Genomic DNA, 22,626 nt, shown 5'->3' on the forward strand with positions numbered 1-22,626 from the left:
ACACAGGTGCTCAAAACTGTACACAATATTCCATGTATGGTCTAACCGGTGATTTATAGAAATGCAGAGTTTGTTGCATGAAATCATCTTAGAGGTCCAATTTCAACCTTAAGGACAAAAATAATATCTTGATTTTGCCTCTTTGTATTCCGATAGTCATAACTTTATTATTTTTCCGTCCTCATAGTCATATAAGGGCTTGTTTTTAGCGAGACAAGTTCTTGTTTTTAATGGCAGCATTTAATGTACCATATAATGTACTGAAGAAAACTCTTTGTGGGGTGGAATGGAAAACACAAAAGCAATTTGTCCAATGCTTTTTGAGTAGTAAAAATTGCAAGTTTATTTTATTATTCAGGTTAATAGGATATCAATATGAATACACGTTTGCATGTATTTTCTACTGACGTGACGTGAATCTTTGGTGTAAAAGTGGCCGGTTAGCTCAGTTGGTTAGAGCATGGTGCTAATAACGCCAAGGTCACGGGTTCGATCCCCGTACGGGTCATGGAAGCTCACTTTTGTTACAGAGTTGAATAGTTGATAATATTGAAAAAAGGTCCATCAAATTCAACCTATAAACCTGCCGTGTTGATCCAGAGGAAGGCAAAAACTGTCTTGGAGTGCATTCCAATGTTGTCATTAGGGGAAAAATTCCTCCCTTACTCCAAATATGGCTATTAGAATAAATTCCTGGATCAAAGTTCCATCTCCAGAATCTGGTACAAATATGATGACATTTTATATTTTTCAAAAAAACACTTTTCAATGTGGCAGAGAGTTCAATCGTCGAACTGCTCTTACAGTAAAGAATCCCCGTCTGTGATGAGGTCCTTTAATTACCTTGCTTTCCCTTCTTTGCACGCATTCTAGTTCAGCAATGTCCTTCTCATACACAGGTGCTCAAAACTGTACACAATATTCCATGTATGGTCTAACCGGTGATTTATAGAAATGCAGAGTTTGTTGCATGAAATCATCTTAGAGGTCCAATTTCAACCTTAAGGACAAAAATAATATCTTGATTTTGCCTCTTTGTATTCCGATAGTCATAACTTTATTATTTTTCCGTCCTCATAGTCATATAAGGGCTTGTTTTTAGCGAGACAAGTTCTTGTTTTTAATGGCAGCATTTAATGTACCATATAATGTACTGAAGAAAACTCTTTGTGGGGTGGAATGGAAAACACAAAAGCAATTTGTCCAATGCTTTTTGAGTAGTAAAAATTGCAAGTTTATTTTATTATTCAGGTTAATAGGATATCAATATGAATACACGTTTGCATGTATTTTCTACTGACGTGACGTGAATCTTTGGTGTAAAAGTGGCCGGTTAGCTCAGTTGGTTAGAGCGTGGTGCTAATAACGCCAAGGTCACGGGTTCGATTCCCGTACGGGCCATGGAAGCTCACTCTTGTTACAGAGTTGAATAGTTGATAATATTGAAAAAAGGTCCATCAAATTCAACCTATAAACCTGCCGTGTTGATCCAGAGGAAGGCAAAAACTGTCTTGGAGTGCATTCCAATGTTGTCATTAGGGGAAAAATTCCTCCCTTACTCCAAATATGGCTATTAGAATAAATTCCTGGATCAAAGTTCCATCTCCAGAATCTGGTACAAATATCATGAAATTTAATATTTTTCAAAAAAAACACTTTTCAATGTGGCAGAGAGTTCAATCGTCGAACTGCTCTTACAGTAAAGAATCCCCGTCTGTGATGAGGTCCTTTAATTACCTTGCTTTCCCTTCTTTGTACGCATTCTAGTTCAGCAATGTCCTTCTCATACACAGGTGCTCAAAACTGTACACAATATTCCATGTATGGTCTAACCGGTGATTTATAGAAATGCAGAGTTTGTTGCATGAAATCATCTTAGAGGTCCAATTTCAACCTTAAGGACAAAAATAATATCTTGATTTTGCCTCTTTGTATTCCGATAGTCATAACTTTATTATTTTTCCGTCCTCATAGTCATATAAGGGCTTGTTTTTAGCGAGACAAGTTCTTGTTTTTAATGGCAGCATTTAATGTACCATATAATGTACTGAAGAAAACTCTTTGTGGGTGGAATGGAAAACACAAAAGCAATTTGTCCAATGCTTTTTGAGTAGTACAAATTTCAAGTTTATTTTATTATTCAGGTTAATAGGATATCAATATGAATACACGTTTGCATGTATTTTCTACTGACGTGACGTGAATCTTTGGTGTAAAAGTGGCCGGTTAGCTCAGTTGGTTAGAGCGTGGTGCTAATAACGCCAAGGTCACGGGTTCGATCCCCGTATGGGCCATGGAAGCTCACTTTTGTTACATGCTTATTGAATAGTTGATAATATTGAAAAAAGGTCCATCAAATTCAACCTGTAAACCTGCCGTGTTGATCCAGAGGAAGGCAAAAACTGTCTTGGAGTGCATTCCAATGTTGTCATTAGGGGAAAAATTCCACCCTTACTCCAAATATGGCTATTAGAATAAATTCCTGGATCAAAGTTCCATCTCCAGAATCTGGTACAAATATGATGAAATTTTATATTTTTCAAAAAAACACTTTTCAATGTGGCAGAGAGTTCAATCGTCGAACTGCTCTTACAGTAAAGAATCCCCGTCTGTGATGAGGTCCTTTAATTACCTTGCTTTCCCTTCTTTGCACGCATTCTAGTTCAGCAATGTCCTTCTCATACACAGGTGCTTAAAACTGTACACAATATTCCATGTATGGTCTAACCGGTGATTTATAGAAATGCAGAGTTTGTTGCATGAAATCATCTTAGAGGTCCAATTTCAACCTTAAGGACAAAAATAATATCTTGATTTTGCCTCTTTGTATTCCGATAGTCATAACTTTATTATTTTTCCGTCCTCATAGTCATATAAGGACTTGTTTTTAGCGAGACAAGTTCTTGTTTTTAATGGCAGCATTTAATGTACCATATAATGTACTGAAGAAAACTCTTTGTGGGTGGAATGGAAAACACAAAAGCAATTTGTCCAATGCTTTTTGAGTAGTACAAATTTCAAGTTTATTTTATTATTCAGGTTAATAGGATATCAATATGAATACACGTTTGCATGTATTTTCTACTGACGTGACGTGAATCTTTGGTGTAAAAGTGGCCGGTTAGCTCAGTTGGTTAGAGCGTGGTGCTAATAACGCCAAGGTCACGGGTCCGATCCCCGTATGGGCCATGGAAGCTCACTTTTGTTACATGCTTATTGAATAGTTGATAATATTGAAAAAAGGTCCATCAAATTCAACCTATAAACCTGCCGTGTTGATCCAGAGGAAGGCAAAAACTGTCTTGGAGTGCATTCCAATGTTGTCATTAGGGGAAAAATTCCTCCCTTACTCCAAATATGGCTATTAGAATAAATTACTGGATCAAAGTTTAATCTCCAGAATCTGGTACAAATATGATGAAATTTTATATTTTTCAAAAAAACACTTTTCAATGTGGCAGAGAGTTCAATCGTCGAACTGCTCTTACAGTAAAGAATCCCCGTCTGTGATGAGGTCCTTTAATTACCTTGCTTTCCCTTCTTTGCACGCATTCTAGTTCAGCAATGTCCTTCTCATACACAGGTGCTCAAAACTGTACACAATATTCCATGTATGGTCTAACCGGTGATTTATAGAAATGCAGAGTTTGTTGCATGAAATCATCTTAGAGGTCCAATTTCAACCTTAAGGACAAAAATAATATCTTGATTTTGCCTCTTTGTATTCCGATAGTCATAACTTTATTATTTTTCCGTCCTCATAGTCATATAAGGGCTTGTTTTTAGCGAGACAAGTTCTTGTTTTTAATGGCAGCATTTAATGTACCATATAATGTACTGAAGAAAACTCTTTGTGGGGTGGAATGGAAAACACAAAAGCAATTTGTCCAATGCTTTTTGAGTAGTAAAAATTGCAAGTTTATTTTATTATTCAGGTTAATAGGATATCAATATGAATACACGTTTGCATGCATTTTCTACTGACGTGACGTGAATCTTTGGTGTAAAAGTGGCCGGTTAGCTCAGTTGGTTAGAGCATGGTGCTAATAACGCCAAGGTCACGGGTTCGATCCCCGTACGGGTCATGGAAGCTCACTTTTGTTACAGAGTTGAATAGTTGATAATATTGAAAAAAGGTCCATCAAATTCAACCTATAAACCTGCCGTGTTGATCCAGAGGAAGGCAAAAACTGTCTTGGAGTGCATTCCAATGTTGTCATTAGGGGAAAAATTCCTCCCTTACTCCAAATATGGCTATTAGAATAAATTCCTGGATCAAAGTTCCATCTCCAGAATCTGGTACAAATATGATGACATTTTATATTTTTCAAAAAAACACTTTTCAATGTGGCAGAGAGTTCAATCGTCGAACTGCTCTTACAGTAAAGAATCCCCGTCTGTGATGAGGTCCTTTAATTACCTTGCTTTCCCTTCTTTGCACGCATTCTAGTTCAGCAATGTCCTTCTCATACACAGGTGCTCAAAACTGTACACAATATTCCATGTATGGTCTAACCGGTGATTTATAGAAATGCAGAGTTTGTTGCATGAAATCATCTTAGAGGTCCAATTTCAACCTTAAGGACAAAAATAATATCTTGATTTTGCCTCTTTGTATTCCGATAGTCATAACTTTATTATTTTTCCGTCCTCATAGTCATATAAGGGCTTGTTTTTAGCGAGACAAGTTCTTGTTTTTAATGGCAGCATTTAATGTACCATATAATGTACTGAAGAAAACTCTTTGTGGGGTGGAATGGAAAACACAAAAGCAATTTGTCCAATGCTTTTTGAGTAGTAAAAATTGCAAGTTTATTTTATTATTCAGGTTAATAGGATATCAATATGAATACACGTTTGCATGTATTTTCTACTGACGTGACGTGAATCTTTGGTGTAAAAGTGGCCGGTTAGCTCAGTTGGTTAGAGCGTGGTGCTAATAACGCCAAGGTCACGGGTTCGATTCCCGTACGGGCCATGGAAGCTCACTCTTGTTACAGAGTTGAATAGTTGATAATATTGAAAAAAGGTCCATCAAATTCAACCTATAAACCTGCCGTGTTGATCCAGAGGAAGGCAAAAACTGTCTTGGAGTGCATTCCAATGTTGTCATTAGGGGAAAAATTCCTCCCTTACTCCAAATATGGCTATTAGAATAAATTCCTGGATCAAAGTTCCATCTCCAGAATCTGGTACAAATATCATGAAATTTAATATTTTTCAAAAAAAACACTTTTCAATGTGGCAGAGAGTTCAATCGTCGAACTGCTCTTACAGTAAAGAATCCCCGTCTGTGATGAGGTCCTTTAATTACCTTGCTTTCCCTTCTTTGTACGCATTCTAGTTCAGCAATGTCCTTCTCATACACAGGTGCTCAAAACTGTACACAATATTCCATGTATGGTCTAACCGGTGATTTATAGAAATGCAGAGTTTGTTGCATGAAATCATCTTAGAGGTCCAATTTCAACCTTAAGGACAAAAATAATATCTTGATTTTGCCTCTTTGTATTCCGATAGTCATAAATTTATTATTTTTCCGTCCTCATAGTCATATAAGGGCTTGTTTTTAGCGAGACAAGTTCTTGTTTTTAATGGCAGCATTTAATGTACCATATAATGTACTGAAAGAAAACTCTTTGTGGGGTGGAATGGAAAACACAAAAGCAATTTGTCCAATGCTTTTTGAGTAGTAAAAATTGCAAGTTTATTTTATTATTCAGGTTAATAGGATATCAATATGAATACACGTTTGCATGTATTTTCTACTGACGTGACGTGAATCTTTGGTGTAAAAGTGGCCGGTTAGCTCAGTTGGTTAGAGCGTGGTGCTAATAACGCCAAGGTCACGGGTTCGATCCCCGTACGGGTCATGGAAGCTCACTTTTGTTACAGAGTTGAATAGTTGATAATATTGAAAAAAGGTCCATCAAATTCAACCTATAAACCTGCCGTGTTGATCCAGAGGAAGGCAAAAACTGTCTTGGAGTGCATTCCAATGTTGTCATTAGGGGAAAAATTCCTCCCTTACTCCAAATATGGCTATTAGAATAAATTCCTGGATCAAAGCTCCATCTCCAGAATCTGGTACAAATATGATGACATTTTATATTTTTCAAAAAAACACTTTTCAATGTGGCAGAGAGTTCAATCGTCGAACTGCTCTTACAGTAAAGAATCCCCGTCTGTGATGAGGTCCTTTAATTACCTTGCTTTCCCTTCTTTGCACGCATTCTAGTTCAGCAATGTCCTTCTCATACACAGGTGCTCAAAACTGTACACAATATTCCATGTATGGTCTAACCGGTGATTTATAGAAATGCAGAGTTTGTTGCATGAAATCATCTTAGAGGTCCAATTTCAACCTTAAGGACAAAAATAATATCTTGATTTTGCCTCTTTGTATTCCGATAGTCATAACTTTATTATTTTTCCGTCCTCATAGTCATATAAGGGCTTGTTTTTAGCGAGACAAGTTCTTGTTTTTAATGGCAGCATTTAATGTACCATATAATGTACTGAAGAAAACTCTTTGTGGGGTGGAATGGAAAACACAAAAGCAATTTGTCCAATGCTTTTTGAGTAGTAAAAATTGCAAGTTTATTTTATTATTCAGGTTAATAGGATATCAATATGAATACACGTTTGCATGTATTTTCTACTGACGTGACGTGAATTTTTGGTGTAAAAGTGGCCGGTTAGCTCAGTTGGTTAGAGCGTGGTGCTAATAACGCGAAGGTCACGGGTTCGATCCCCGTACGGGCCATGGAAGCTCACTTTTGTTACAGAGTTGAATAGTTGATAATATTGAAAAAAGGTCCATCAAATTCAACCTATAAACCTGCCGTGTTGATCCAGAGGAAGGCAAAAACTGTCTTGGAGTGCATTCCAATGTTGTCACTAGGGGAAAAATTCCTCCCTTACTCCAAATATGGCTATTAGAATAAATTCCTGGATCAAAGTTCCATCTCCAGAATCTGGAACAAATATGATGAAATTTTATATTTTTCAAAAAAACACTTTTCAATGTGGCAGAGAGTTCAATCGTCGAACTGCTCTTACAGTAAAGAATCCCCGTCTGTGATGAGGTCCTTTAATTACCTTGCTTTCCCTTCTTTGCACGCATTCTAGTTCAGCAATGTCCTTCTCATACACAGGTGCTTAAAACTGTACACAATATTCCATGTATGGTCTAACCGGTGATTTATAGAAATGCAGAGTTTGTTGCATGAAATCATCTTAGAGGTTCAATTTCAACCTTAAGGACAAAAATAATATCTTGATTTTGCCTCTTTGTATTCCGATAGTCATAACTTTATTATTTTTCCGTCCTCATAGTCATATAAGGGCTTGTTTTTAGCGAGACAAGTTCTTGTTTTTAATGGCAGCATTTAATGTACCATATAATGTACTGAAGAAAACTCTTTGTGGGGTGGAATGGAAAACACAAAAGCAATTTGTCCAATGCTTTTTGAGTAGTAAAAATTGCAAGTTTATTTTATTATTCAGGTTAATAGGATATCAATATGAATACACGTTTGCATGTATTTTCTACTGACGTGACGTGAATCTTTTGTGTAAAAGTGGCCGATTAGCTCAGTTGGTTAGAGCGTGGTGCTAATAACGCCAAGGTCACGGGTTTCTATCCCCGTATGGGCCATGAAAGCTCACTTTTGTTACATGCTTGTTACAGTGTTGAATAGTTGATAATATTGAAAAAAGGTCCATCAAATTCAACCTATAAACCTGCCGTGTTGATCCAGAGGAAGGCAAAAACTGTCTTGGAGTGCATTCCAATGTTGTCACTAGGGGAAAAATTCCTCCCTTACTCCAAATATGGCTATTAGAATAAATTCCTGGATCAAAGTTCCATCTCCAGAATCTGGAACAAATATGATGAAATTTTATATTTTTCAAAAAAACACTTTTCAATGTGGCAGAGAGTTCAATCGTCGAACTGCTCTTACAGTAAAGAATCCCCGTCTGTGATGAGGTCCTTTAATTACCTTGCTTTCCCGTCTTTGCACGCATTCTAGTTCAGCAATGTCCTTCTCATACACAGGTGCTTAAAACTGTACACAATATTCCATGTATGGTCTAACCGGTGATTTATAGAAATGCAGAGTTTGTTGCATGAAATCATCTTAGAGGTTCAATTTCAACCTTAAGGACAAAAATAATATCTTGATTTTGCCTCTTTGTATTCTGATAGTCATAACTTTATTATTTTTCCGTCCTCATAGTCATATAAGGGCTTGTTTTTAGCGAGACAAGTTCTTGTTTTTAATGGCAGCATTTAATGTACCATATAATGTACTGAAAGAAAACTCTTTGTGGGGTGGAATGAAAAAATAATATCTTGATTTTGCCTCTTTGTATTCCGATAGTCATAACTTTATTATTTTTCCGTCCTCATAGTCATATACGGGCTTGTTTTTAGCGAGACAAGTTGTCATTAGGGGAAAAATTCCTCCCTTACTCCAAATATGGCTATTAGAATAAATTCCTGGATCAAAGTTCCATCTCCAGAATCTGGTACAAATATGATGAAATTTTATATTTTTCAAAAAAACACTTTTCAATGTGGCAGAGAGTTCAATCGTCGAACTGCTCTTACAGTAAAGAATCCCCGTCTGTGATGAGGTCCTTTAATTACCTTGCTTTCCCTTCTTTGCACGCATTCTAGTTCAGCAATGTCCTTCTCATACACAGGTGCTTAAAACTGTACACAATATTCCATGTATGGTGTAACCGGTGATTTATAGAAATGCAGAGTTTGTTGCATGAAATCATCTTAGAGGTTCAATTTCAACCTTAAGGACAAAAATAATATCTTGATTTTGCCTCTTTGTATTCCAATAGTCATAACTTTATTATTTTTCCGTCCTCATAGTCATATAAGGGCTTGTTTTTAGCGAGACAAGTTCTTGTTTTTAATGGCAGCATTTAATGTACCATATAATGTACTGAAAGAAAACTCTTTGTGGGGTGGAATGGAAAACACAAAAGCAATTTGTCCAATGCTTTTTGAGTAGTAAAAATTGCAAGTTTATTTTATTATTCAGGTTAATAGGATATCAATATGAATACACGTTTGCATGTATTTTCTACTGACGTGACGTGAATCTGTGGTGTAAAAGTGGCTGGTTAGCTCAGTTGGTTAGAGTGTGGTGCTAATAACGCCAAGGTCACGGGTTTGATCCCCGTACGGGCCATGGAAGCTCACTTTTGTTACATGCTTGTTACAGAGTTGAATAGTTGATAATATTGAAAAAAGGTCCATCAAATTCAACCTATAAACCTGCCGTGTTGATCCAGAGGAAGGCAAAAACTGTCTTGGAGTGCATTCCAATTTTCTCATTAGGGGAAAAATTCCTCCCTTACTCCAAATATGGCTATTAGAATAAATTCCTGGATCAAAGTTCCATCTCCAGAATCTGGTACAAATATGATGAAATTTTATATTTTTCAAAAAAGCACTTTTCAATGTGGCAGAGAGTTCAATCGTCGAACTGCTCTTACAGTAAAGAATCCCCGTCTGTGATGAGGTCCTTTAATTACCTTGCTTTCCCTTCTTTGCACGCATTCTAGTTCAGCAATGTCCTTCTCATACACAGGTGCTTAAAACTGTACACAATATTCCATGTATGGTCTAACCGGTGATTTATAGAAATGCAGAGTTTGTTGCATGAAATCATCTTAGAGGTTCAATTTCAACCTTAAGGACAAAAATAATATCTTGATTTTGCCTCTTTGTATTCTGATAGTCATAACTTTATTATTTTTCCGTCCTCATAGTCATATAAGGGCTTGTTTTTAGCGAGACAAGTTCTTGTTTTTAATGGCAGCATTTAATGTACCATATAATGTACTGAAAGAAAACTCTTTGTGGGGTGGAATGGAAAAATAATATCTTGATTTTGCCTCTTTGTATTCCGATAGTCATAACTTTATTATTTTTCCGTCCTCATAGTCATATAAGGGCTTGTTTTTAGCGAGACAAGTTCTTGTTTTTAATGTCAGCATTTAATGTACCATATAATGTACTGAAAGAAAACTCTCTGTGGGGTGGAATGGAAAACACAAAAGCAATTTGTCCAATGCTTTTTGAGTAGTAAAAATTGCAAGTTTATTTTATTATTCAGGTTAATAGGATATCAATATGAATACACGTTTGCATGTATTTTCTACTGACGTGACGTGAATCTTTGGTGTAAAAGTGGCCGGTTAGCTCAGTTGGTTAGAGCGTGGTGCTAATAACGCCAAGGTCACGGGTTCGATCCCCGTACGGGCCATGGAAGCTCACTTTTGTTACATGCTTGTTACAGAGTTGAATAGTTGATAATATTGAAAAAAGGTCCATCAAATTCAACCTATAAACCTGCCGTGTTGATCCAGAGGAAGGCAAAAACTTTCTTGGAGTGCATTCCAATGTTGTCATTAGGGGAAAAATTCCTCCCTTACTCCAAATATGGCTATTAGAATAAATTCCTGGATCAAAGTTCCATCTCCAGAATCTGGTACAAATATGATGAAATTTTATATTTTTCAAAAAAACACTTTTCAATGTGGCAGAGAGTTCAATCGTCGAACTGCTCTTACAGTAAAGAATCCCCGTCTGTGATGAGGTCCTTTAATTACCTTGCTTTCCCTTCTTTGCACGCATTCTAGTTCAGCAATGTCCTTCTCATACACAGGTGCTTAAAACTGTACACAATATTCCATGTATGGTCTAACCGGTGATTTATAGAAATGCAGAGTTTGTTGCATGAAATCATCTTAGAGGTTCAATTTCAACCTTAAGGACAAAAATAATATCTTGATTTTGCCTCTTTGTATTCCGATAGTCATAACTTTATTATTTTTCCGTCCTCATAGTCATATAAGGGCTTGTTTTTAGCGAGAAAAGTTCTTGTTTTTAATGGCAGCATTTAATGTACCATATAATGTACTGAAAGAAAACTCTTTGTGGGGTGGAATGGAAAAATAATATCTTAATTTTGCCTCTTTGTATTCCGATAGTCATAACTTTATTATTTTTCCGTCCTCATAGTCATACAAGGGTTTGTTTTTAGCGAGACAAGTTCTTGTTTTTAATGGCAGCATTTAATGTACCATATAATGTACTGAAGAAAACTCTTTGTGGGGTGGAATGGAAAACACAAAAGCAATTTGTCCAATGCTTTTTGAGTAGTAAAAATTGCAAGTTTATTTTATTATTCAGGTTAATAGGATATCAATATGAATACACGTTTGCATGTATTTTCTACTGACGTGACGTGAATCTTTGGTGTAAAAGTGGCCTGTTAGCTCAGTTGGTTAGAGCGTGGTGCTAATAACGCCAAGGTCACGGGTTCGATCCCCGTACGGGTCATGGAAGCTCACTTTTGTTACAGAGTTGAATAGTTGATAATATTGAAAAAAGGTCCATCAAATTCAACCTATAAACCTGCCGTGTTGATCCAGAGGAAGGCAAAAACTGTCTTGGAGTGCATTCCAATGTTGTCATTAGGGGAAAAATTCCTCCCTTACTCCAAATATGGCTATTAGAATAAATTCCTGGATCAAAGCTCCATCTCCAGAATCTGGTACAAATATGATGACATTTTATATTTTTCAAAAAAACACTTTTCAATGTGGCAGAGAGTTCAATCGTCGAACTGCTCTTACAGTAAAGAATCCCCGTCTGTGATGAGGTCCTTTAATTACCTTGCTTTCCCTTCTTTGCACGCATTCTAGTTCAGCAATGTCCTTCTCATACACAGGTGCTCAAAACTGTACACAATATTCCATGTATGGTCTAACCGGTGATTTATAGAAATGCAGAGTTTGTTGCATGAAATCATCTTAGAGGTCCAATTTCAACCTTAAGGACAAAAATAATATCTTGATTTTGCCTCTTTGTATTCCGATAGTCATAACTTTATTATTTTTCCGTCCTCATAGTCATATAAGGGCTTGTTTTTAGCGAGACAAGTTCTTGTTTTTAATGGCAGCATTTAATGTACCATATAATGTACTGAAGAAAACTCTTTGTGGGGTGGAATGGAAAACACAAAAGCAATTTGTCCAATGCTTTTTGAGTAGTAAAAATTGCAAGTTTATTTTATTATTCAGGTTAATAGGATATCAATATGAATACACGTTTGCATGTATTTTCTACTGACGTGACGTGAATTTTTGGTGTAAAAGTGGCCGGTTAGCTCAGTTGGTTAGAGCGTGGTGCTAATAACGCGAAGGTCACGGGTTCGATCCCCGTACGGGCCATGGAAGCTCACTTTTGTTACAGAGTTGAATAGTTGATAATATTGAAAAAAGGTCCATCAAATTCAACCTATAAACCTGCCGTGTTGATCCAGAGGAAGGCAAAAACTGTCTTGGAGTGCATTCCAATGTTGTCATTAGGGGAAAAATTCCTCCCTTACTCCAAATATGGCTATTAGAATAAATTCCTGGATCAAAGTTCCATCTCCAGAATCTGGTACAAATATGATGAAATTTTATATTTTTCAAAAAAACACTTTTCAATGTGGCAGAGAGTTCAATCGTCGAACTGCTCTTACAGTAAAGAATCCCCGTCTGTGATGAGGTCCTTTAATTACCTTGCTTTCCCTTCTTTGTACGCATTCTAGTTCAGCAATGTCCTTCTCATACACAGGTGCTCAAAACTGTACACAATATTCCATGTATGGTCTAACCGGTGATTTATAGAAATGCAGAGTTTGTTGCATGAAATCATCTTAGAGGTCCAATTTCAACCTTAAGGACAAAAATAATATCTTGATTTTGCCTCTTTGTATTCCGATAGTCATAACTTTATTATTTTTCCGTCCTCATAGTCATATAAGGGCTTGTTTTTAGCGAGACAAGTTCTTGTTTTTAATGGCAGCATTTAATGTACCATATAATGTACTGAAGAAAACTCTTTGTGGGGTGGAATGGAAAACACAAAAGCAATTTGTCCAATGCTTTTTGAGTAGTAAAAATTGCAAGTTTATTTTATTATTCAGGTTAATAGGATATCAATATGAATACACGTTTGCATGTATTTTCTACTGACGTGACGTGAATCTTTGGTGTAAAAGTGGCCGGTTAGCTCAGTTGGTTAGAGCGTGGTGCTAATAACGCCAAGGTCACGGGTTCGATCCCCGTACGGGTCATGGAAGCTCACTTTTGTTACAGAGTTGAATAGTTGATAATATTGAAAAAAGGTCCATCAAATTCAACCTATAAACCTGCCGTGTTGATCCAGAGGAAGGCAAAAACTGTCTTGGAGTGCATTCCAATGTTGTCATTAGGGGAAAAATTCCTCCCTTACTCCAAATATGGCTATTAGAATAAATTCCTGGATCAAAGTTCCATCTCCAGAATCTGGTACAAATATGATGAAATTTTATATTTTTCAAAAAAACACTTTTCAATGTGGCAGAGAGTTCAATCGTCAAACTGCTCTTACAGTAAAGAATCCCCGTCTGTGATGAGGTCCTTTAATTACCTTGCTTTCCCTTCTTTGCACGCATTCTAGTTCAGCAATGTCCTTCTCATACACAGGTGCTCAAAACTGTACACAATATTCCATGTATGGTGTAACCGGTGATTTATAGAAATGCAGAGTTTGTTGCATGAAATCATCTTAGAGGTTCAATTTCAACCTTAAGGACAAAAATAATATCTTGATTTTGCCTCTTTGTATTCCGATAGTCATAACTTTATTATTTTTCCGTCCTCATAGTCATATAAGGGCTTGTTTTTAGCGAGACAAGTTCTTGTTTTTAATGGCAGCATTTAATGTACCATATAATGTACTGAAAGAAAACTCTTTGTGGGGTGGAATGGAAAACACAAAAGCAATTTGTCCAATGCTTTTTGAGTAGTAAAAATTGCAAGTTTATTTTATTATTCAGGTTAATAGGATATCAATATGAATACACGTTTGCATGTATTTTCTACTGACGTGACGTGAATCTTGGGTGTAAAAGTGGCCGGTTAGCTCTGTTGGTTAGAGCGTGGTGCTAATAACGCCAAGGTCGCGGGTTCGATCCCCGTATGGGCCATGGACGCTCACTTTTGTTACATGCTTGTTACAGAGCTGAATAGTTGATAATATTGAAAAAAGGTCCATCAAATTCAACCTATAAACCTGCTGTGTTGATCCAGAGGAAGGCAAAAACTGTCTTGGAGTGCATTCCAATGTTGTCACTAGGGGAAAAATTCCTCCCTTACTCCAAATATGGCTATTAGAATAAATTCCTGGATCAAAGTTCCATCTCCAGAATCTGGAACAAATATGATGACATTTTATATTTTTCAAAAAAACACTTTTCAATGTGGCAGAGAGTTCAATCGTCGAACTGCTCTTACAGTAAAGAATCCCCGTCTGTGATGAGGTCCTTTAATTACCTTGCTTTCCCTTCTTTGCACGCATTCTAGTTCAGCAATGTCCTTCTCATACACAGGTGCTTAAAACTGTACACAATATTCCATGTATGGTCTAACCGGTGATTTATAGAAATGCAGAGTTTGTTGCATGAAATCATCTTAGAGGTTCAATTTCAACCTTAAGGACAAAAATAATATCTTGATTTTGCCTCTTTGTATTCCGATAGTCATAACTTTATTATTTTTCCGTCCTCATAGTCATATAAGGGCTTGTTTTTAGCGAGACAAGTTCTTGTTTTTAATGGCAGCATTTAATGTACCATATAATGTACTGAAGAAAACTCTTTGTGGGGTGGAATGGAAAACACAAAAGCAATTTGTCCAATGCTTTTTGAGTAGTAAAAATTGCAAGTTTATTTTATTATTCAGGTTAATAGGATATCAATATGAATACACGTTTGCATGTATTTTCTACTGACGTGACGTGAATCTTTTGTGTAAAAGTGGCCGATTAGCTCAGTTGGTTAGAGCGTGGTGCTAATAACGCCAAGGTCACGGGTTTCTATCCCCGTATGGGCCATGAAAGCTCACTTTTGTTACATGCTTGTTACAGAGTTGAATAGTTGATAATATTGAAAAAAGGTCCATCAAATTCAACCTATAAACCTGCCGTGTTGATCCAGAGGAAGGCAAAAACTGTCTTGGAGTGCATTCCAATGTTGTCATTAGGGGGAAAAATTCCTCCCTTACTCCAAATATGGCTATTAGAATAAATTCCTGGATCAAAGTTCCATCTCCAGAATCTGGAACAAATATGATGAAATTTTATATTTTTCAAAAAAACACTTTTCAATGTGGCAGAGAGTTCAATCGTCGAACTGCTCTTACAGTAAAGAATCCCCGTCTGTGATGAGGTCCTTTAATTACCTTGCTTTCCCTTCTTTGCACGCATTCTAGTTCAGCAATGTCCTTCTCATACACAGGTGCTTAAAACTGTACACAATATTCCATGTATGGTCTAACCGGTGATTTATAGAAATGCAGTGTTTGTTGCATGAAATCATCTTAGAGGTCCAATTTCAACCTTAAGGACAAAAATAATATCTTGATTTTGCCTCTTTGTATTCCGATAGTCATAACTTTATTATTTTTCCGTCCTCATAGTCATATAAGGGCTTGTTTTTAGCGAGACAAGTTCTTGTTTTTAATGGCAGCATTTAATGTACCATATAATGTACTGAAGAAAACTCTTTGTGGGTGGAATGGAAAACACAAAAGCAATTTGTCCAATGCTTTTTGAGTAGTAAAAATTGCAAGTTTATTTTATTATTCAGGTTAATAGGATATCAATATGAATACACGTTTGCATGTATTTTCTACTGACGTGACGTGAATCTTTGGTGTAAAAGTGGCCGGTTAGCTTAGTTGGTTAGAGCGTGGTGCTAATAACGCCAAGGTCGCGGGTTCGATCCCCGTATGGGCCATGGACGCTCACTTTGGTTACATGCTTGTTACAGAGCTGAATAGTTGATAATATTGAAAAAAGGTCCATCAAATTCAACCTATAAACCTGCCGTGTTGATCCAGAGGAAGGCAAAAACTGTCTTGGAGTGCATTCCAATGTTGTCACTAGGGGAAAAATTCCTCCCTTACTCCAAATATGGCTATTAGAATAAATTCCTGGATCAAAGTTCCATCTGGTACAAATATGATGAAATTTTATATTTTTCAAAAAAACACTTTTCAATGTGGCAGAGAGTTCAATCGTCGAACTGCTCTTACAGTAAAGAATCCCCGTCTGTGATGAGGTCCTTTAATTACCTTGCTTTCCCTTCTTTGCACGCATTCTAGTTCAGCAATGTCCTTCTCATACACAGGTGCTCAAAACTGTACACAATATTCCATGTATGGTCTAACCGGTGATTTATAGAAATGCAGAGTTTGTTGCATGAAATCATCTTAGAGGTCCAATTTCAACCTTAAGGACAAAAATAATATCTTGATTTTGCCTCTTTGTATTCCGATAGTCATAACTTTATTATTTTTCCGTCCTCATAGTCATATAAGGGCTTGTTTTTAGCGAGACAAGTTCTTGTTTTTAATGGCAGCATTTAATGTACCATATAATGTACTGAAGAAAACTCTTTGTGGGGTGGAATGGAAAACACAAAAGCAATTTGTCCAATGCTTTTTGAGTAGTAAAAATTGCAAGTTTATTTTATTATTCAGGTTAATAGGATATCAATATGAATACACGTTTGCATGTATTTTCTACTGACGTGACGTGAATCTTTGGTGTAAAAGTGGCCGGTTAGCTCAGTTGGTTAGAGCGTGGTGCTAATAACGCCAAGGTCACGGGTTCGATCCCCGTACGGGCCATGGAAGCTCACTTTTGTTACAGAGTTGAATAGTTGATAATATTGAAAAAAGGTCCATCAAATTCAACCTATAAACCTGCCGTGTTGATCCAGAGAAAGGCAAAAACTGTCTTGGAGTGCATTCCAATGTTGTCATTAGGGGAAAAATTCCTCCCTTACTCCAAATATGGCTATTAGAATAAATTCCTGGATCAAAGTTCCATCTCCAGAATCTGGTACAAATATGATGACATTTTATATTTTTCAAAAAAACACTTTTCAATGTGGCAGAGAGTTCAATCGTCGAACTGCTCTTACAGTAAAGAATCCCCGTCTGTGATGAGGTCCTTTAATTACCTTGCTTTCCCTTCTTTGCACGCATTATAGTTCAGCAATGTCCTTTTCATACACAGGTGCTCAAAACTGTACACAATATTCCATGTATGGTCCAACCGGTGATTTATAGAAATGCAGAGTTTGTTGCATGAAATCATCTTAGAGGTCCAATTTCAACCTTAAGGACAAAAATAATATCTTGATTTTGCCTCTTTGTATTCCGATAGTCATAACTTTATTATTTTTCCGTCCTCATAGTCATATAAGGGCTTGTTTTTAGCGAGACAAGTTCTTGTTTTTAATGGCAGCATTTAATGTACCATATAATGTACTGAAATAAAACTCTTTGTGGGGTGGAATGGAAAACACAAAAGCAATTTGTCCAATGCTTTTTGAGTAGTAAATATTGCAAGTTTATTTTATTATTCAGGTTAATAGGATATCAATATGAATACACGTTTGCATGTATTTTCTACTGACGTGACGTGAATCTTTGGTGTAAAAGTGGCCGGTTAGCTCAGTTGGTTAGAGCGTGGTGCTAATAACGCCAAGGTCATGGGTTCGATCCCCATACGGGCCATGGAAGCTCCCTTTTGTTACATGCTTGTTACAGAGTTGAATAGTTGATAATATTGAAAAAAGGTCCATCAAATTCAACCTATAAACCTGCCGTGTTGATCCAGAGGAAGGCAAAAACTGTCTTGGAGTGCATTCCAATGTTGTCATTAGGGCAAAAATTCCTCCCTTACGCCAAATATGGCTATTAGAATAAATTCCTGGATCAAAGTTCCATCTCCAGAATCTGGTACAAATATGATGACATTTTATATTTTTCAAAAAAACACTTTTCTATGTGGCATAGAGTTCAATCATCGAACTGCTCTTACAGTAAAGAATCCCCGTCTGTGATGAGGTCCTTTAATTACCTTGCTTTCCCTTCTTTGCACGCATTCTAGTTCAGCAATGTCCTTCTCATACACAGGTGCTCAAAACTGTACACAATATTCCATGTATGGTCTAACCGGTGATTTATAGAAATGCAGAGTTTGTTGCATGAAATCATCTTAGAGGTCCAATTTCAACCTTAAGGACAAAAATAATATCTTGATTTTGCCTCTTTGTATTCCGATAGTCATAACTTTATTATTTTTCCGTCCTCATAGTCATATAAGGGCTTGTTTTTAGCGAGACAAGTTCTTGTTTTTAATGGCAGCATTTAATGTACCATATAATGTACTGAAATAAAACTCTTTGTGGGGTGGAATGGAAAAATAATATCTTGATTTTGCCTCTTTGTATTCCGATAGTCATAACTTTATTATTTTTCCGTCCTCATAGTCATATAAGGGCTTGTTTTTAGCGAGACAAGTTCTTGTTTTTAATGGCAGCATTTAATGTACCATATAATGTACTGAAGAAAACTCTTTGTGGGGTGGAATGGAAAACACAAAAGCAATTTGTCCAATGCTTTTTGAGTAGTAAAAATTGCAAGTTTATTTTATTATTCAGGTTAATAGGATATCAATATGAATACACGTTTGCATGTATTTTCTACTGACGTGACGTGAATCTTTGGTGTAAAAGTGGCCGGTTAGCTCAGTTTGTTAGAGCGTGGTGCTAATAACGCCAAGGTCATGGGTTCGATCCCCGTACGGGCCATGGAAGCTCACTTTTGTTACATGTTTGTTACAGAGTTGAATAGTTGATAATATTGAAAAAAGGTCCATCAAATTCAACCTATAAACCTGCCGTGTTGATCCAGAGGAAGGCAAAAACTGTCTTGGAGTGCATTCCAATGTTGTCATTAGGGGAAAAATTCCTCCCTTACTCCAAATATGGCTATTAGAATAAATTCCTGGATCAAAGTTCCATCTCCAGAATCTGGTACAAATATGATCAAATTTTATATTTTTCAAAAAAACACTTTTCAATGTGGCAGAGAGTTCAATCGTCGAACTGCTCTTACAGTAAAGAATCCCCGTCTGTGATGAGGTCCTTTAATTACCTTGCTTTCCCGTCTTTGCACGCATTCTAGTTCAGCAATGTCCTTCTCATACACAGGTGCTTAAAACTGTACACAATATTCCATGTATGGTCTAACCGGTGATTTATAGAAATGCAGAGTTTGTTGCATGAAATCATCTTAGAGGTTCAATTTCAACCTTAAGGACAAAAATAATATCTTGATTTTGCCTCTTTGTATTCTGATAGTCATAACTTTATTATTTTTCCGTCCTCATAGTCATATAAGGGCTTGTTTTTAGCGAGACAAGTTCTTGTTTTTAATGGCAGCATTTAATGTACCATATAATGTACTGAAAGAAAACTCTTTGTGGGGTGGAATGGAAAAATAATATCTTGATTTTGCCTCTTTGTATTCCGATAGTCATAACTTTATTATTTTTCCGTCCTCATAGTCATATAAGGGCTTGTTTTTAGCGAGACAAGTTGTCATTAGGGGAAAAATTCCTCCCTTACTCCAAATATGGCTATTAGAATAAATTCCTGGATCAAAGTTCCATCTCCAGAATCTGGTACAAATATGATGAAATTTTATATTTTTCAAAAAAACACTTTTCAATGTGGCAGAGAGTTCAATCGTCGAACTGCTCTTACAGTAAAGAATCCCCGTCTGTGATGAGGTCCTTTAATTACCTTGCTTTCCCTTCTTTGCACGCATTCTAGTTCAGCAATGTCCTTCTCATACACAGGTGCTTAAAACTGTACACAATATTCCATGTATGGTGTAACCGGTGATTTATAGAAATGCAGAGTTTGTTGCATGAAATCATCTTAGAGGTTCAATTTCAACCTTAAGGACAAAAATAATATCTTGATTTTGCCTCTTTGTATTCCAATAGTCATAACTTTATTATTTTTCCGTCCTCATAGTCATATAAGGGCTTGTTTTTAGCGAGACAAGTTCTTGTTTTTAATGGCAGCATTTAATGTACCATATAATGTACTGAAAGAAAACTCTTTGTGGGGTGGAATGGAAAACACAAAAGCAATTTGTCCAATGCTTTTTGAGTAGTAAAAATTGCAAGTTTATTTTATTATTCAGGTTAATAGGATATCAATATGAATACACGTTTGCATGTATTTTCTACTGACGTGACGTGAATCTGTGGTGTAAAAGTGGCTGGTTAGCTCAGTTGGTTAGAGTGTGGTGCTAATAACGCCAAGGTCACGGGTTTGATCCCCGTACGGGCCATGGAAGCTCACTTTTGTTACATGCTTGTTACAGAGTTGAATAGTTGATAATATTGAAAAAAGGTCCATCAAATTCAACCTATAAACCTGCCGTGTTGATCCAGAGGAAGGCAAAAACTGTCTTGGAGTGCATTCCAATTTTCTCATTAGGGGAAAAATTCCTCCCTTACTCCAAATATGGCTATTAGAATAAATTCCTGGATCAAAGTTCCATCTCCAGAATCTGGTACAAATATGATGAAATTTTATATTTTTCAAAAAAACACTTTTCAATGTGGCAGAGAGTTCAATCGTCGAACTGCTCTTACAGTAAAGAATCCCCGTCTGTGATGAGGTCCTTTAATTACCTTGCTTTCCCTTCTTTGCACGCATTCTAGTTCAGCAATGTCCTTCTCATACACAGGTGCTTAAAACTGTACACAATATTCCATGTATGGTCTAACCGGTGATTTATAGAAATGCAGAGTTTGTTGCATGAAATCATCTAAGAGGTTCAATTTCAACCTTAAGGACAAAAATAATATCTTGATTTTGCCTCTTTGTATTCTGATAGTCATAACTTTATTATTTTTCCGTCCTCATAGTCATATAAGGGCTTGTTTTTAGCGAGACAAGTTCTTGTTTTTAATGGCAGCAATTAATGTACCATATAATGTACTGAAAGAAAACTCTTTGTGGGGTGGAATGGAAAAATAATATCTTGATTTTGCCTCTTTGTATTCCGATAGTCATAACTTTATTATTTTTCCGTCCTCATAGTCATATAAGGGCTTGTTTTTAGCGAGACAAGTTCTTGTTTTTAATGTCAGCATTTAATGTACCATATAATGTACTGAAAGAAAACTCTCTGTGGGGTGGAATGGAAAACACAAAAGCAATTTGTCCAATGCTTTTTGAGTAGTAAAAATTGCAAGTTTATTTTATTATTCAGGTTAATAGGATATCAATATGAATACACGTTTGCATGTATTTTCTACTGACGTGACGTGAATCTTTGGTGTAAAAGTGGCCGGTTAGCTCAGTTGGTTAGAGCGTGGTGCTAATAACGCCAAGGTCACGGGTTCGATCCCCGTACGGGCCATGGAAGCTCACTTTTGTTACATGCTTGTTACAGAGTTGAATAGTTGATAATATTGAAAAAAGGTCCATCAAATTCAACCTATAAACCTGCCGTGTTGATCCAGAGGAAGGCAAAAACTTTCTTGGAGTGCATTCCAATATTGTCATTAGGGGAAAAATTCCTCCCTTACTCCAAATATGGCTATTAGAATAAATTCCTGGATCAAAGTTCCATCTCCAGAATCTGGTACAAATATGATGACATTTTATATTTTTGAAAAAAACACTTTTCAATGTGGCAGAGAGTTCAATCGTCGAACTGCTCTTACAGTAAAGAATCCCCGTCTGTGATGAGGTCCTTTAATTACCTTGCTTTCCCTTCTTTGCACGCATTATAGTTCAGCAATGTCCTTTTCATACACAGGTGCTCAAAACTGTACACAATATTCCATGTATGGTCCAACCGGTGATTTATAGAAATGCAGAGTTTGTTGCATGAAATCATCTTAGAGGTCCAATTTCAACCTTAAGGACAAAAATAATATCTTGATTTTGCCTCTTTGTATTCCGATAGTCATAACTTTATTATTTTTCCGTCCTCATAGTCATATAAGGGCTTGTTTTTAGCGAGACAAGTTCTTGTTTTTAATGGCAGCATTTAATGTACCATATAATGTACTGAAATAAAACTCTTTGTGGGGTGGAATGGAAAACACAAAAGCAATTTGTCCAATGCTTTTTGAGTAGTAAATATTGCAAGTTTATTTTATTATTCAGGTTAATAGGATATCAATATGAATACACGTTTGCATGTATTTTCTACTGACGTGACGTGAATCTTTGGTGTAAAAGTGGCCGGTTAGCTCAGTTGGTTAGAGCGTGGTGCTAATAACGCCAAGGTCATGGGTTCGATCCCCATACGGGCCATGGAAGCTCCCTTTTGTTACATGCTTGTTACAGAGTTGAATAGTTGATAATATTGAAAAAAGGTCCATCAAATTCAACCTATAAACCTGCCGTGTTGATCCAGAGGAAGGCAAAAACTGTCTTGGAGTGCATTCCAATGTTGTCATTAGGGGAAAAATTCCTCCCTTACGCCAAATATGGCTATTAGAATAAATTCCTGGATCAAAGTTCCATCTCCAGAATCTGGTACAAATATGATGACATTTTATATTTTTCAAAAAAACACTTTTCAATGTGGCATAGAGTTCAATCATCGAACTGCTCTTACAGTAAAGAATCCCCGTCTGTGATGAGGTCCTTTAATTACCTTGCTTTC

At 36.5% G+C, this 22,626-nt stretch overlaps 14 non-coding genes across 14 annotated transcripts; all 14 read left to right on the forward strand.

Annotated features, from left to right (window-relative positions):
• The first annotated feature begins 434 nt into the window (after positions 1-434).
• TRNAI-AAU (transfer RNA isoleucine (anticodon AAU)) lies at positions 435-508 on the forward strand. The gene has a single exon. It is a non-coding gene; the product is annotated as a tRNA-Ile (tRNA).
• An 819-nt stretch (positions 509-1,327) lies between these two features.
• TRNAI-AAU (transfer RNA isoleucine (anticodon AAU)) lies at positions 1,328-1,401 on the forward strand. The gene has a single exon. It is a non-coding gene; the product is annotated as a tRNA-Ile (tRNA).
• An 819-nt stretch (positions 1,402-2,220) lies between these two features.
• TRNAI-AAU (transfer RNA isoleucine (anticodon AAU)) lies at positions 2,221-2,294 on the forward strand. Its single transcript has one exon. It is a non-coding gene; the product is annotated as a tRNA-Ile (tRNA).
• Positions 2,295-4,011: 1,717 nt separating this feature from the next.
• Positions 4,012-4,085, forward strand: TRNAI-AAU (transfer RNA isoleucine (anticodon AAU)). Its single transcript has one exon. It is a non-coding gene; the product is annotated as a tRNA-Ile (tRNA).
• Positions 4,086-4,904: 819 nt separating this feature from the next.
• On the forward strand, positions 4,905-4,978 carry TRNAI-AAU (transfer RNA isoleucine (anticodon AAU)). Its single transcript has one exon. It is a non-coding gene; the product is annotated as a tRNA-Ile (tRNA).
• Positions 4,979-5,799: 821 nt separating this feature from the next.
• Positions 5,800-5,873, forward strand: TRNAI-AAU (transfer RNA isoleucine (anticodon AAU)). Its single transcript has one exon. It is a non-coding gene; the product is annotated as a tRNA-Ile (tRNA).
• Positions 5,874-10,221: 4,348 nt separating this feature from the next.
• On the forward strand, positions 10,222-10,295 carry TRNAI-AAU (transfer RNA isoleucine (anticodon AAU)). The gene has a single exon. It is a non-coding gene; the product is annotated as a tRNA-Ile (tRNA).
• Positions 10,296-11,300: 1,005 nt separating this feature from the next.
• Positions 11,301-11,374, forward strand: TRNAI-AAU (transfer RNA isoleucine (anticodon AAU)). Its single transcript has one exon. It is a non-coding gene; the product is annotated as a tRNA-Ile (tRNA).
• A 1,712-nt stretch (positions 11,375-13,086) lies between these two features.
• Positions 13,087-13,160, forward strand: TRNAI-AAU (transfer RNA isoleucine (anticodon AAU)). Its single transcript has one exon. It is a non-coding gene; the product is annotated as a tRNA-Ile (tRNA).
• A 2,629-nt stretch (positions 13,161-15,789) lies between these two features.
• Positions 15,790-15,863, forward strand: TRNAI-AAU (transfer RNA isoleucine (anticodon AAU)). Its single transcript has one exon. It is a non-coding gene; the product is annotated as a tRNA-Ile (tRNA).
• Positions 15,864-16,684: 821 nt separating this feature from the next.
• On the forward strand, positions 16,685-16,758 carry TRNAI-AAU (transfer RNA isoleucine (anticodon AAU)). Its single transcript has one exon. It is a non-coding gene; the product is annotated as a tRNA-Ile (tRNA).
• An 820-nt stretch (positions 16,759-17,578) lies between these two features.
• TRNAI-AAU (transfer RNA isoleucine (anticodon AAU)) lies at positions 17,579-17,652 on the forward strand. Its single transcript has one exon. It is a non-coding gene; the product is annotated as a tRNA-Ile (tRNA).
• Positions 17,653-21,292: 3,640 nt separating this feature from the next.
• On the forward strand, positions 21,293-21,366 carry TRNAI-AAU (transfer RNA isoleucine (anticodon AAU)). Its single transcript has one exon. It is a non-coding gene; the product is annotated as a tRNA-Ile (tRNA).
• Positions 21,367-22,197: 831 nt separating this feature from the next.
• On the forward strand, positions 22,198-22,271 carry TRNAI-AAU (transfer RNA isoleucine (anticodon AAU)). Its single transcript has one exon. It is a non-coding gene; the product is annotated as a tRNA-Ile (tRNA).
• Positions 22,272-22,626: the final 355 nt, after the last annotated feature.

This window comes from Rhinoderma darwinii, chromosome 3, assembly GCF_050947455.1.
Source record: "Rhinoderma darwinii isolate aRhiDar2 chromosome 3, aRhiDar2.hap1, whole genome shotgun sequence".
Classification (NCBI taxonomy): domain Eukaryota; kingdom Metazoa; phylum Chordata; class Amphibia; order Anura; family Rhinodermatidae; genus Rhinoderma; species Rhinoderma darwinii.